The sequence below is a fragment of the Typopeltis vanoorti genome, chromosome 14 (assembly GCF_054136105.1).
Source record: "Typopeltis vanoorti isolate ZY-2024b chromosome 14, IOZ_Tvanoo_1.0, whole genome shotgun sequence".
Taxonomy (NCBI): domain Eukaryota; kingdom Metazoa; phylum Arthropoda; class Arachnida; order Uropygi; family Thelyphonidae; genus Typopeltis; species Typopeltis vanoorti.
The window spans coordinates 16,205,444-16,221,141 of NC_143562.1; the positions used below are offsets into that span (position 1 = coordinate 16,205,444).

The 15,698-nt window shown below is 37.7% G+C and overlaps 1 non-coding gene across 1 annotated transcript; it reads left to right on the plus strand.

Moving 5' to 3' along the window:
• Positions 1 to 6,958: 6,958 nt before the first annotated feature.
• Positions 6,959 to 7,031, plus strand: TRNAK-UUU (transfer RNA lysine (anticodon UUU)). Its single transcript has one exon. It is a non-coding gene; the product is annotated as a tRNA-Lys (tRNA).
• Positions 7,032 to 15,698: the final 8,667 nt, after the last annotated feature.

The following is a 15,698-nucleotide window of genomic DNA, read 5'->3' on the forward strand; positions in this document are numbered from 1 at the left end:
CTATTATGGCGCTCTAAACTTATTGCAAAAAATAGCATGAGTATTAAAGTACACAGGGCCGTCGCCAGATTAGATGACCCCCTGAGGCAAACAATTAAATATCAACCCCTGATGGATTATAAGACAAAAATATAAAAAAATCTCCAATTGCTATTTTGTTTTTATTACAGGAGAAACTTTAATGCAAAACGGTTACATAATATTAATTAAATGTTTGCAATACTGGGATATCGTAAAATAAAACTGTTCATTAGCTCTTCTAAATTTAAATTATAAGCTATGTCCGCTCCTATCGATATAGTTGCTAGACCAATCAATCTTTCTTGGGTCATTGCTGTTCGCAAATAATTTTGAATGAGTTTAAGCTTGGAAGAACTGCTTTCCACACTTGCTACGCTAACAATTCCTGTTAGCGTAGCGACGGCGCTTACCGCAATATGGCTGAACGAGCGCCCTTATTAAGTCGCGCCTTGAGGAAGGCTTCCTCTATGCTACACCCTGAATTCAGGTAATATAGAACAAGGAAATAATATTTGGCCATTTCCACTTGAACCTGATTCAATGTTATTTGGGTGAGTTTCGATTAACTTAACAGTATTAAGAATAGGCGTCGTGTTCGTTATTGGGATTAACATCGGATCTTGGAGCAAGCTGTCAAAAGATATTTTCATTACCTGTGATTCCTCCATTTCCATTACTGTATCTTCGCTTTGTTGCAAACCTTTTACCAACATTAAACTCTGCGCAGATGGGAGTTCTGAGCTGAACTAGAATATATATTTGAATGAATGAGAAACAGAAACCTCACTTAGTAGATAGTCATTTCCTGACAGCTCTGACCTTTCTTCACTTGTGAACGACTTTATTGGCTTGTTAGTATCTTCTAATGCATTTATTCCTGATGATATATTGGTCTTCATGCCGTTACTGTTAAAACGACGAGAATATCTACTCCAAGGTCTTCCTCTTAGCTAACGGTGGCAATTCTGTGCTGTGTTTTTATTATTGTCCCATTTTTGTTTGCACCTCAGCAAGTAACAAGGCCTGGTTATGTTACTTGAGTCATTTTCACTCCTGAATATCAATATTGGAATTATCCCAATGTGCAACCTTCGTGCAGATCTGAACATTCAGACTTTTAGCAGCAATAAGTAGCTTAGCAAGTTAGTCCTGCGAAAAGATCACTTCCCCCTTGTATATAAAATCTATTATCATTTTTAAATCTGTGTATTTTCTTTGATAATAACAACTGGATGTTTACACGAGTTTTCAAGAAATATGCCAAAAAAGAACTGAAGGCAGACAGCACCATTTTGTGGGCCTTAAATCTTTTATCTTCATATACTAAAGTCACATCTACAAAAGTTTCACTAAAAAGTAATTAATTAAAAGCAGTTAATACATTGACATGGTGATTATTCATTTTTAAACAGATTTGCTGAGCTTCCATTTTTATTATTATTATTATTATTATTCCTGATACCTCCAAGGAGTCCGAAGACTCATCGTGGGAGGACATCTACAACTGTCTCTGCACCTAACCTCTACTACGAATCATCTCTATCAACGCCATCTGCCGCCCACCTCCAACACCACCACAACTAGTAATTTTTGTCTGTAAATTGCGTGTGTTCTAAAGGGCCGATTTGTATGTATGCGGGATGAAAAACCCGAGTTTCCGGGAGAAAAAACCCTGCTACCTCCGTATGAGATCGGCTAACTCACCTTCGATTGAAATCGACCAGATAAAGATTCCTCCCGTCGCGACGAGAATCGAACTTAGGCCTATTCCAATCGAAGGGCGCAATGTACCGTCGTTCTTCCAATTGCGCTACGGAGGCGCTTAAAATAAAAATCCATCACCCCCAAGGGCATTAATGAACCAATCGACCGCATCTCACGGTCGCTTGACCACACTTCACCTCCCAAAAAAAAAAATTGAGCTATGAAAGCTCCGATCATGGCAGGAGGGTAACAGCAATAGCCGAGCCTCAGTTAGAACTTCTTTGGCTACAGCATTGTCGCCTATTTATTACGCTTCCAGGGCTTACTCTCCTGGATACCGATCTTATAATTTAGTAACATTTTTTTTGAAGTTAATAAGTTGTAAAAATGCAACTAGCTCCTAGATTGTGATGTCTTCTCCAGTATTACATTGGTAATCGTCATACACGTGTAAATTAGGATTAATTGAACGCATATAAGAAACTCCAATCAATGAAAAATCACACCAGCTGACTTTGCTCATCTCACTAAATAAATAAATAAATAAAATCAGCTGACGCCTTTTATTCCCATGTCAAAGATCGATTGACTCTTGGTCGAAAATAGGCTTAGAAAAAGTTCCTCCAGTCAGCGACTTGACTTTAACCTAGGTCTAACTTCGAGGGGCCAAGCACAGAGGACTCAAGCGTTACTTGACTTCATTAATCCTAAGAACTTCTGATCACATATAAACGATTAACTTAATTCAACTTCTGAACAAACTAATACTGTAAACACGAGAATTGAAAATTAAACATACATTAAGACACTACCTACATCATTATAATCCTAATTAAAACTGAAATATTTTTTTGATAGTAAAAATTTGATGTAAATTAAATTAATAAAATAAATATTAACACAAGTAAAAATATGATCATATACAATAAAAAGCTACTTGATTGCATTCTGTATGGTATTCGTTATCGCAGCATATTTTAGTTTATTGTTCCTATTAATTAGGGGTAGAGCTGGGTGATGGCTTTAGATATCTTTGCACATAAGGCGTTCATGTGTCCACTAGTACACCAAAGTATGCATTTGGCTTCTGCTTTCCAGGGAATCTTGATTAAACAGGAAGATATCCTCCCCTTTAGGAAATACCATTTTTCTGGTGAAGAGCATAGCTATGCTTTTCTGCAGGTTTACTTGTAATCTACATTTGGAGAACCATTACTCTACTATTAGTACGTTTTGTTGAAGTTTTTTGGTGACAACGTGCGGCTAAAGATATCTAGCTAGTATCACTGTACCATCTGGGTAAAAGGCTATGAGGGACGACATTGGGTTGTGCAGAATGTCTGCCATATATATATTGAGAACAGAATTTTGGCCAATAATGATCCTTGTGGAACTCCTACCAGGATACGACGCTGGGTGGATATTGTCCCATTTAAATTGACCTGCATTCATCTATTACAGAGGTATGATTTAATCTGCTGCACCATCTCCAGTGGTATGTAGGCACCGATAATTTGTACAATAATTCTTGCCGCCAGAAATGGTCAAAAGCTTTGGCTATATCTAGAAATACAGCTCCAGTGTGTTGATGTCAATTGTAGCCTGTAATGATATACTCTGTCAGTCTGTGAATTTGTTGGGAACTACAGTGAAATTGGCGAAATACAAATTGTTCTTTTGGGAGAATCTTTAACTTGTTTACTGTGGCTTGGAGTCTGGAGCGGATGACATTTTCTGCACTTTTTCCTAAATTTGAGATCAGGCTGATAGGGAGATAATTTCGTGGTAGATATGGATCTTTTTCCTGTTTATGAATTGGAATTATGTCTGAGATTTTCCAGGAGGAAGGGTAACATTGTAGTCTGATGACTTCACTGAATATATTGGTGAGATGCACAAGGGCTTTGCAGGGCAGCAATTTTACTTTGTTTGAAATGCCTTTAGGGCCAGGAGCTTTTTTTGTTCTTTAAGTTCTTGATGATGTCATATATTTCCACTGGTGAAGCAAGCATGGTGTGACTGGTACAGGTACCAGAGAGTTTTAGTTAATGTCTGACATGGCGGTGAATTTTATATATGTGGTTATAGTTTGGGTTTTCAGATGCTAGTCTGCATTGCCTTTCCAGGTTCCTAGCTATGGTTTCTGCTTTTTCAGTATCTGTATGTGCAAGGCCTAGATCTGATTCAATGGGAAAAGTGATTTAATTCTGCCTCTGAGATTCCCCCAGATGGAATGATCAGTAGGTGAGATAGAAGTCAACTTACTCTCCCATAGTTTGTCTCTGTGTAATTTAAGAGCTTCTTTGACTGACTGATTTAGTTTGTTAAGGATTTTCTTGTCTTGTGGAGCACGCCTGTTGTGATATCTTTTCCTTGCTTTGTTTTTCTTTCTGATTAAATCTATAATGTCTTCTGGTAAACGGTTGGGCTTGGAGGCAATTGTGGTAGAGGTGACTTCTGTTGAGGCTGCATTGATCCGTTTGGGGAGGTTTTTAACTGCTAATTCAATTTCATCTTTGGATCTGACATGAGGCACAGGGCCAATATGTTCTGGGAGTACCTTAGATAGCTTCTCCCAAGATGTGAAGGAGTGGAGGAGGAGAGCTGCTTTTGGTTTCTCAGCTGGAGAACAATTGTGATGTCTGATGATAGCTCATCTAGTGATCTAAGACTGAATTGAAGTTTGATATTCTGTAAGATGACAATATCAAGAATGTCGGCAGTACCAATGATGCTGTGATGAGTTGGTTCGGTAGGGCCAGCCATGAAAATGTAGCTGGATCCTATGTAGTTGAAAAGGATACAGATTTTTGCAAGTGGTTCTGCTGTTCCAGAAAGGATGCTTCGAGTTAAGATCTCCAGCGATAATGACGGGCTCCCTGACGCCTAGTATAGTGTGCAGATCCGAAAACAATAACGTTTAAACGGGGAGTTGTAGGCAGCATAGATTTTAAGATTGCCCTCTGAGTTAGTGAAGACTTGTATTCCAGTGACCTCAAGATTTGTTGTTGAAGGGTTGGTTAATGAGTTGATATAGTTTTTAATGAAGATGGCAGTGTCGCCCACTCGGTAGTCAAGCCTATCGTTTCTAAGAAGCTGGTATCCTCTTAATTTAGGGTTATCTGCCAGTCTGAGTTGAGTTTCTTTAACTATAACAATATCTGGGTGATATCTCAGTGTAAATTCTTGTAGTTCCAAAATTTTGTTCTTGAGTCCGTTAGCGTTCCATGCAATAATCTGAAGTGAGTCTGGGAAAATTCTATTCCTGGACATTGGAGAGTGCACTTAGGATGGACTGGGTTTCGTACGAGAATGTTTTTGTAGAATTCAATGAAAGGTTTGATTTAATGAAATCCTGTAGCATATTTGAGAGAGAAGCAGTAGTGATTGTCGTTAGATTTGGCTGTGATTTTGAATAATTCTGTTCTTTTGATGTCTTTGTTAGGCGAGCCACTTCAGCATAAAGTTACTGTTTGGTTGACTCAACCAGTTTTTTTTTTGGTTAATGAGTGCATCCTTTGTAGTTCGTGAGGATCACTGCAGTTAGCACATTTAGCAGGTGCGGTTTTTGGCTTGGTGCAGGTGTTAGTGAGGTGGCTCTCACCACATTTTAATCATTTGTATTCTGCTCTACATAACTTCTGGCATGACCAAACTTCTGACATATGTGGCATTGCCCGGTTGAAGCCCTCTTTCTCAAAGGTTCAGAATAATCTTGAGCCCACAGATTAAAGTTTAGCCATAGATGTTTTTATATGCACTATCGATCTCCACCAGGACTAAAGGCATCGGACTCTTGTCAGCTCTGTGCATTCTGCTGACCTTAATAGGTGGCGGGTCCTGATAGCAGAGATCATCAGTTATTTCTGTTGTGGTTATATCTTTGGCTACACCTCTGAGCACCACTTTCAAATTTATTTCCGAGCTGAGGGAAAGATGTGGTATTGGACACCTTTAGAAGCCATTTCTTTTGTGAGTCTTCGGTAGTCCATCACGGTGGCATGCTGGATCATGATGCCACCGTCTACGTTTGTTTCTGCTGTGTATACACAGCATGTAAATTGGACATGGTAACTCTTAAGGATGTCCATCTGAGCTTTTCTCGTTATATAATCGGTGGTATCCTTTCTTCAGGGGTGGCAGAGGAGTCGGAAATGAGACCATTCTCGTCCATTCCATCATTTTTGGATGGCTCTATAGTTGCAGTTTTGCGCACATGGATCTCACCACCATTTGAGGGAGTGGAGACCACCAAATCCATCTTTTCCTCCACTGGAGTTGTAACTACACTCTCCTTGTCGTCTCTTGACATGGAGTACAAGTTTAAGAAACCTGGCCATTCCTATTCGAACTTTTTTTAGTAACTTCTTGAGTAGGTTTAGATCCAGCCCTCTATGAGGGCATCAGTGTCAACCTCATTCATGATCAGTGATAAGATATGACAAGATACAATTAATTAAAGTAGAGTGTCATAGAATCAACGTGTGTTATCCCGTAGATCCAATCGATGATGTACCCGCAAAGAGAGATCCCGCAGTCCAGAGGGTCTGCCAACAAGACCGGGTACAGTACCAGTGGAAGAGTCGTGATTTTCAGTAGACCTCAGCTGAAGCTTTCTACCTCCCTAGAAACCAAATATTACCACTGGACTTCTAATCGGATATCACACAGCCATTGACCTACACAGACATTAACCTGATGCACATTTCGTGCGGAGGGGAGGGAAAGTAGAAATTCGAGCTGGATGAGACCCTTGCAATGTGAAAAAAACGAAACGCCACTGAAAATAAGATGAAAATTAAATCAATCGCAGTTGTCTATCTAGCGGAAAGAAGTGAACACGTTCGTTTCCAATCAGCACCTTTAGTATTCACTCTCTCGACATCTCCGATTCTCATCCAATATCGTAATCTTTCTCATCTTTTTTTAACCACTACCTCACATTCAAAAATTAACTCTATTCCCTTTCAGCAAATGCATATGGAATCGTTTCTAGTATATGTAATTTCCAGTTTCCACAATTTTGTTTTTCCCTAATTTTGTTATTAAATTGGTTCAACTATAGCTACGAACATTTATAATATTAAATCGTTCACTTTCTTCTTTAAATGCTTATAGTAATAATGATTAAAAAAGTCTAGAATAAAGATATTAAACTAATAATAAAACAAATTTATGACATTTTCATAAGTTTAAACTCATTTATTTAATTATTAATTACATTGCAGCAGAAGCCCGGATAGCTCAGTCGGTAGAGCATTAGGCTTTTAACCTAAGGGTCCAGGGTTCAAGTCCCTGTTCGGGCGATTTTCTTTTTCAGTTTTATAATTATTATATCCCTCTTCAGTCGATAAATATTATATCCGTTCAATATGTATACGGTTTAATCAATATGGGATTGACAGTGTATTCGCTTTTAGCTACACCTATCAAAATTAGAGCGGAGTCTGCAGAAAATCCATATATATAATTTCTATTGTCAAGATTTTTTTTTCTTTTTCAAGGGAGAAGGGGAGATTATTGGTATATCTAATTAAGTGCATGTTCCGATAATGAAAGTATAATTCATATTTGATGTTCGTTCATACGAAAATTTGTTCGGGATTCTCGCTGGACAGATTTTATTCATATTTGGTATTTCAATATTTACAAAAGTCCAGCAGTTCCAAATTTTGACTAGTGAAAATCATGTGAATTGACATTAGTAATTCTCATTCCATTCTGGCTGTATAAAATTTAATGAAATTTGGTATTTAAAATCTGTACTAAAATTGCTACACTGATATATAATTTTGATTTCGATCAAACCATTTATAGTGACAAAATTACGTAAAAGATATAAAGCCTAAGACGAATTAAGGATTTCTTTTAAGTTCTTTCCTTTATGTCTTATATTAGTTTTTATTTCTCATTTCGTTGTCTTTCAAAGAGTAGTGCTGTTGTATTCTGTTCTTAATCATCTTTCACTCTTTTCATTTTCTTCAGAGCAAACGTATGCTAATTTTGTGAGGTAAAACAATATTCCTAATTAAAAAAAACAAAAAAAAAAAACTCCTGAAAAAAATTTCCGAAGTCTAATAGATGGCGCTTGTTTTGCGTTCCACTAAAAATGAAAATAATTTTTCAATTTGAAATAATAATAATAATGAGCTAGCACCATTCATTCCTCACAGGGAGTAGGTGATGTCTTTTTAACCCTATTACCTTTTTTTTGGAGATTGAATGGGAAGTTCAATCTCCTAATCACAATTCTTTACTCCTCACCATTTTCTGTTGCACAGGCTCTAACACTGCTCTCAGATCTTTTGCAACTCGATTAATGTTGCCCTTCAAGTCCTTAGTACCAGCCATTGGTATCATCTCTTCCACATTCTGTTTTCTCTCTAGCGTCCTTCTCTCTTTTCCCCCATGCTCTCTCTCTCTCTCCCTCTCTGTCTTTCTCGCACACATTTCTTCTTATTAACACGTTTTCCCCTCCTTTCACACTTTCATTCCTTCTAATTATCATGCATTCACTTTCTTCCACACTTTCACGGCATCCTCTCATTATCTCTCATTCTAATGTTCTTTCATTCTCTCGACTTCCTGTCACTTCCAATCTCTCTCTCTCTCTCTCCCCGACCCCCCATTCTTTTCGCATCAACTAAATCATTCTTTAGATTCCTAATATTTGTATTCATTGGTCTCAATTCAGCTCTCATGCATTCCGCTTCCTTTTTGACTACATCTATTTCCCTTTCGAGGAATTATAATTGAGACAATGTAGGGCCAAAAATAAAAGGTAGGCCATTTTCACAGGACTCTAGATTCGCAGCAACTCGAGTTTGGCATTTAGTACTATCAGTATTAGATGAATGGACTGGATCAACGTTCCGCTCCAGCCTAGTCAGTGGAACTGAGACTAGAACTGATTGGCTATTGAGTGCCGAGGCTTTCCCCCCCCTCTTTACAAGCATTGGATTCCTTCAAAACGCCTTTTTTAGTGGCACCTCTGAGGTTTCTGTTTAAGTAACCAATCATTACTGCAACTAGGGATATTAGGCGCTTCAGATACACCCATATAATTTACGGAAGAGCTACTATTGTTACATGAAAAACAAACAGGTGATATATCAGAGTACTTTGATGCATTCTATCAAAATATATATCATCTGTTGTCATAATCTGTGATGGTGGTAAATCAATTACCGCATCGTCTCCGAATAGCGATTCTTCCATAATTATAGAACACTGAACATTGGAAAATGATGTCTCAGTCACACCACTATTTACATATGAATGAGGAAGTGAAAATTGAGTTAACAGAGAGTTAGGTGGTGAAAACTGCGATCTTCCTTTTCTTGTGATCAGTGCTGTCCCCTCATTAATATCCTGAAGTACACCTGTTGTGATCAGGTCTATGGGTCTTACCTCGCCTCTTTCTTTATACATTTACTAATTAAGTCGAGAGAAAATCTCTTCCTAGGTCTTCCTCTTTTACGTCTTCCTAATTTTATGTATTTATAAGCAAATAAACAATGATCCGAGGCACTCGCATTTTTTCTCCACATCCATTAAAATATTATGGAACGTTGATTTCATCTTAATTTCTCACTATACAATTTCAGTACGTGTCTTAATTTCTGCTTTGATGTATAAAATGTGCTTCTCAATTGTATTGAATTGATTTTTGGTTGTTAGCTCGCATTAAACAAAAACAAAATGGGGACGTGGCTGGGTTTTCCCTTCCAGAAACTCGGATTTTTCATCCGTATGAGACTAAAGATGAGTTAGCAGGTCTCATCCGTATGAGACCGGCTAACTCATCTTTAGTCGAAATGGATTATATTGTATTTTTGCAAGTAATTTTATAGTCTAGTGTATGTTTTTTTTTAGAAAGGTAAATCAGCAACAGATCTGTGATTTTGTATGCCATTTTTTTTACCCTGTTTATGGAGAGGTGTAATTAGTGCTGTTTTTAATTTGCTGTGGATAATACCCTTATCGAGTATTGCATTGAATAATTCCAAAACTACAGGATGTAGTTGGTCAAAATGTGTTATGAAGTCATTTAACCTGATGTTGTCCATCCCTGGGATAGTTTTAGGATCTAGTTGAGAGAAGCAACTTCATTTCGAGTTTGGAGACAGATGGAAAGAATATAGTTTACTGGTGAATTTGATGAGTTGGTTTTTTATTGGGTGTGATTTTCCCGATGTCTCTCTTGAGTAATGTTGTTTACAGAGTTTTGCATGAAGGATTCTGCTACTTGTTGCGGTTCTTGACCGAAATTGTTGGCGATGACGTCTTGTGGGGAAGTTTTACGTTTTCTTTTAAGCAATTCGTTGAGAGTTCATCAGGTTTGTTTCATATTGCCACTGTCTGCAGAAAATTTCTGGAAGTAGTAATTTCTTTTGAGGGAGTGTATTTTGGCTATTAGTTGATTTCTTGAATGTTTATAATATGTTTGTAATTGGGTGCATTAAATGTTCTTTTAAATCTCTTCCCGAGATCATTTTTTAAAGAAATTGTTCAGTATTTCGCTGTTTATTCAGGGATTTCCGTCTGTTTACTTTCTTTTTTAAACACGTTTTGTTAACGTTTTTTTGTAAAACGGAAATTAAAGTTTTCATATAAAATTATTTGATCATCCAAACTAAATGAACTGTTCCAATCTGTGTTTTTAATGCGGTTGTTTATGAAATTTTTTTTATGATGGTCGAGTTTGTTTTGTATGTAGAGTTCCGTTGCTAGCGTTTATGGAGCAGTTGGCATTTACGCTGTAAAAAGTGGTAACATTGTTATGTAATAATCCGCTATTTGTTATTGTTATTAATGATGATGTGTATGTGTTTGTAGGCGCTCTTATGTTGATATGATCGATGCATTATTTTGTAAATATATTTCTGTATATTCACTCTTTGCTAGAGAACTTGCAGTCATGTTAATGTTAAACTCACAGAGTATATCTAAGTAGACACTCGTGGCGCAGAGATAGGGTTCTAGTATGTAGATCCCTATTAGAATAAGGTGGTCTGCTGTGCGAGTGGTGATAGAGCCGTCGCCAGATTAGATGGCACCTGAGGCAAACAATTAAATATCAACCCCTGATGGGTTATAAGACAAAAATATAAGAAAATCTCCAATTGCTATTTTGTTTTTATTACAAGAGAAACATTAATACAAAACGATTACATAATAATATTAAATAAATGTTTGCAATACGGGGATATCGCACAATAAAACTGTTTATAAGCTCTTCTAAATTTAAATTATGCCCGTTTCTATTCGATATAGTTGCTAGACCAACCAATCTTTCTTGGGTCGTTAGTTCGCAAATAATTTTTAATCAGTTCAAGTTTGGAAAAACTGCTTTCCGCACTTACTACGCTAACAGGAATTGTTAGCGTAGCGACGGCGCCTACCGCAATATGGCTGAACGAGAGCCCTTATTAAGACGCGCCGTGAGGCAGGCTGCCTCTATGCTACACCCTGTCGATGGTACTGAAAGTACAGTGTGATTTATAAAGTTCACATTTCGAAAGACTCACCAACGACCATCCATGCAAAGAACCTGCTTCTCACTCCTTTGCTCACTCTCCCTATACAGTTTTTAGCAATGGCCTCTTGTTCTACTTCCCTCTCCAATTCTATGAAAAATATCTTCCATATCCACTTGATAACAAACCCTGACCAGTTTATGTCTCAATGAAATCATATCCCCCCTCTTCCTCCTATTTACGAGGCTCTACAACTTACATTCCCTCAATCTGTCCTCGTACTCCACATTCCAGACCACCTTTGTGAATCTTATCTGTACCCTTTCCAACATATCCTCATCACCATGAAAATCTGGCAACTAAATCTGTGCACAATAATTCATATGAGGCCTGATCAAGGCCTTATACAATGGAATCATAACCTCTCTATTTCTGCATGTCAGGGTTCTCTGCATCATTGCCATTATTCAATGTCTTCACAACTTGTGCAATGTGGCCCCTGAACTTTAGATCCTTGTCTACCATCACACCCAGATCTCTCATCTCCTCTACTTCTGTTAAAGTTTCCTCACCAAGTGTATACTTGGCATCCCATCGTTGCTTACCAAATCTCAAAACCTTATACTTGGTAACATTGAACTGACAGTTCCACTTACCTGTCCATTCAAGCAATCTATTCAAGTCCTCTTGTAAGGTATTAACACCAGCCTGACTGTTCATTGCTCTCCCTAGTTTTGCATCATCTGCAAACAGCTGGATATCACTAGTTAAACCCAACCCAATATCATTAACATACAAATTGAACAACAATGGCCCCAAAACTTACCCCTGTGGTATACCACTGGTGACCTTTCTCTTTCGAGATACTGCACCCCCATATACAACTTTCTGATACCTATTATCTGACAGCCAGTCACTGATCCAACACAGAAGTCTATTATCCAATCCCATCTCTTTCAATTTAATTAAGAGCTTGTCATGTGGCAGTTTATCAAAAGCCTATGCCCGAAGGATCGTAGACATTTTGTTTTATCAAAATAACAGCTATGCCTGGACAGCATTGCGAAAGTTTACAACATTAAAGGGATTAAAAACGGGTCCTATGACTGCAAATGGTTTATGCAAAATGATCTGCAAATTTGAAGACGGGTTACTTAGATGTCAAACCTGGCAGAGGACAGAAGCCCATCGAACTGCAGACAGTAGAGGAAGGGGCCACAGCTTTAGAGGAAGAAAGGATGGCAAATGGCGTAGGAAGCAGCAGCGCGCGGCGTGATGAATAATACGCATAACTGCAAAATTTGGGCAATCACAAACCCACACATCATGCTACAGATTCCGCATCGTTCCCCGAAGATCACTGTTTCGTGTGGTTTGACAGCAGAATTCATCAGACCTTTCTTTTTCGAGGGGCTAGGTCCTGCTGGTCTCGTTACCTACACTATTACTGGCCAGCGATATGCATCTTTCTTAGTCAATTAGCTGATTCTAATATTTCAGCGTCAGTGCCTGCCTGGATTCAACAAATTTTATGCAGGATGGTGCTCCTCCTCACATCGTCGCCCCATCAAGCAGTTACGTTACACATTTTACCGAGAACAGGATCATCAGGCGCCATTTTCGTACAGAGTGGCCAGCGAGCTCGGTAGATCTGAACCCCTGTTTCTTTTGACTGTGGGGGACACTTCCAAGACATGTCTATAGTGGACACATAGTTAACTAGTGGAGCTCAAGACCAGCATTAAATGCCACATCCACAATATTTCTAGTGAAACAACGTTCTGTGGTTGAGCATGAGATTTCGCGATTTCAGCACTTTGCCGACAATGCAGGATCAGCATATCGAACGTTACTGTGTAACCACACAACGCGTCGTATGTATCCTACATTTTGAATTACCCACTACGGCAGTGCTTCCCAAACTTCTGGATGTCAGGGCCCCCTTTGGAAAAATTAAAATATTTCACGGACCCCTCGAAAAAAATCATAATATAGACATGTATTATTATATTTATTGTATTTATATTCAATACAAAACATACACAGTGAATATTGCAAAAATCAAATGCAAATATTACATTTTTAGCATCTTACATACACGTTTGATATGGCACATTATCTCATATTTTATATAGATATATTGTTATTGTACATTTGCAATACAAGCACATGAAACGTAAAACGATTAGTAATAAAGAATTAAAAACATAAAAGTTTAATTATATGAAGAGCCAAAGGCTTCAATTCAGCGACATGAACTTATTTAAGTTAAGGGATATTACATCCCATATTGTTTCTCAGCCGAATAAGAAACTCAAAGAGTTTAATGCCGAATATATAAACTATATAAAGTTCGGCGATTCCAAGCGTAAGCAAATACCTGGATAGTGCACTTGACCCATTTGGTAGTGCAAACTGAGGCAACTCATAGTAAGGGTGGAGCAAGCTCCGATCACTATTCTTGGTATTTACCCATAATGTGAACTTAGCTCCTAGGAGCTGTATTACTGTTCTACATTATGAGAGGTCACTACCCAGACCGGTTTCAACCTTTATTGAGGTCTCATCAGCTGGGTCTACCTATCACTGATGAGACCTCAATAAAGGTCGAAACCGGTCTGAGTAGTGGCCTTCTCTCATAATGTAGAACAGTAATACAGCTCCTAGGAGCTAAGTTCACATTATGGGTAAATACCAAGAATAGTGATCGGAGCTTGCGCCACCCTTACTATGAGTTGCCCCAGTTTGCACTACCAAATGGATCAGTTGTAACACTATCCAGATATTTGCTTACGCTTGGAATCGCCGAACTTTATATAGTTTCTATATTCGGCATGAAACTCTTTGAGTTTCTTATTCGGCTAAGAAACAATATGGGATGTAATATCCCTTAACTTAAATAAAAGTTTAATAACAATATAATGTGATGGATGTGTTTCAATACTGCTACACCAATATCAGGTGAAATATTTGAAACTACAATTTTCGATTTCTGCTTTGAAATGAAACTTATACGAATAAGCATATGTTTACTGACCTTCATTAAATGCCGAAATACACAGGAAGCAAAATTTGTGAACCCGCACCAATGTGTGATTTTTTTTCGATTAAAATTGAAAAAATAACAAACAAAAAAAAAAATAATAAAAATTAAATACGTTTCTTTTAAGATAAAAAAAAAATCTTAGTCTTAAAAGATTTTAAGTTTGTTTTCATTATTTCACGGCCCACAGTTTGGGAAGCGCTGTACTACGGTATTGTATTGCCCTAGTGGCAAGTTTTAGAACTAGCATTAGCGTTTTTATTATTATTATTATTTGACATTATTTGACACCTCCAGGGAGTACAAATAAAATTCTATTGACGCACAAATCATGTTAATTATTAAATCGTTCCACTGAGTAGTTACCCAGTTAAAGCCTTTTAAAATGTGAACTTTATTATTATTGATATAACATTGACATATACTAACATATTGATATACTAACATTGACATACTAACCATTATTCGCACACTATCTGTCATACAATACCTTAAATTCATTCACAACCACCTCTGGCAACGCATTCCATCCATTCACAACCCTCCAAGCAAAAAAATCTAGTCCTAACACCCTTGTTAACCACAATCTCCAAGGATGGCCCTCGTTCTCTCTCTTCATGCACTGGTCTTAAAAACGTTATCAGTATCAATCCTATAAAATCCTAAAGATGACATTTAACTATAAAACGTGATCTACAAACAATGACTAAGTCTCCATGCCCATGCTCTTAATGTCACGAGTCATTTTAATTTTACTGTCGCTACCGCATTCTTTTTTTTAGCATTTAATGTTAGTGTATCCATTTCTTGTCCTGAAGAAGCCAGACGGCTTTAAGCTGGCGAAACTTGTAGACGATTGTATACATATATTTATAAAGAAGCATGGTCCAATAATAATTCCAAAAAAAATGTCTCATATTTAGTATATATAAGGCCCAAATACTAACAGTGAAAAAAAAACATATAAAACCCTTTTAATAATTTCTATGTCTCTATCATATCTCCTCTCCTACGTCTCTATCAACTAGTTTGCGAAGTCCACAGACCATCAATCTATTCTTGTAGGAAACATCCCAGAGGCCTGCAACAATTTTCACAGCCCATCTCTGAATCTTCCCACCATTTCTTCATCACCCAGAAATCCAGGTGACAATAGTCCAAACGAGGTGTTAATGCCTTATAAAATGGGACAATTACTTCCTTATCCCTGCTCGTCAGTGTGTTCTTCAATAACCACGTAATTTGATGTGAAGTTTAGGCAACCCTTGCAATTGCTCTCGAAACTTAAGTTCTCTGTCCACAATAACTCCCACGCCTCACCAACTCCTTGCAGTTCAGTTCCATTAATAATATAGTAAACAGCGCGTGATTTCATCCTTCCAAAGTGCATCACCTTACACTTGCCCACGTTAAACTGGCGGCCATTTAGTTTAGCCCAAACCGTCAGCTTA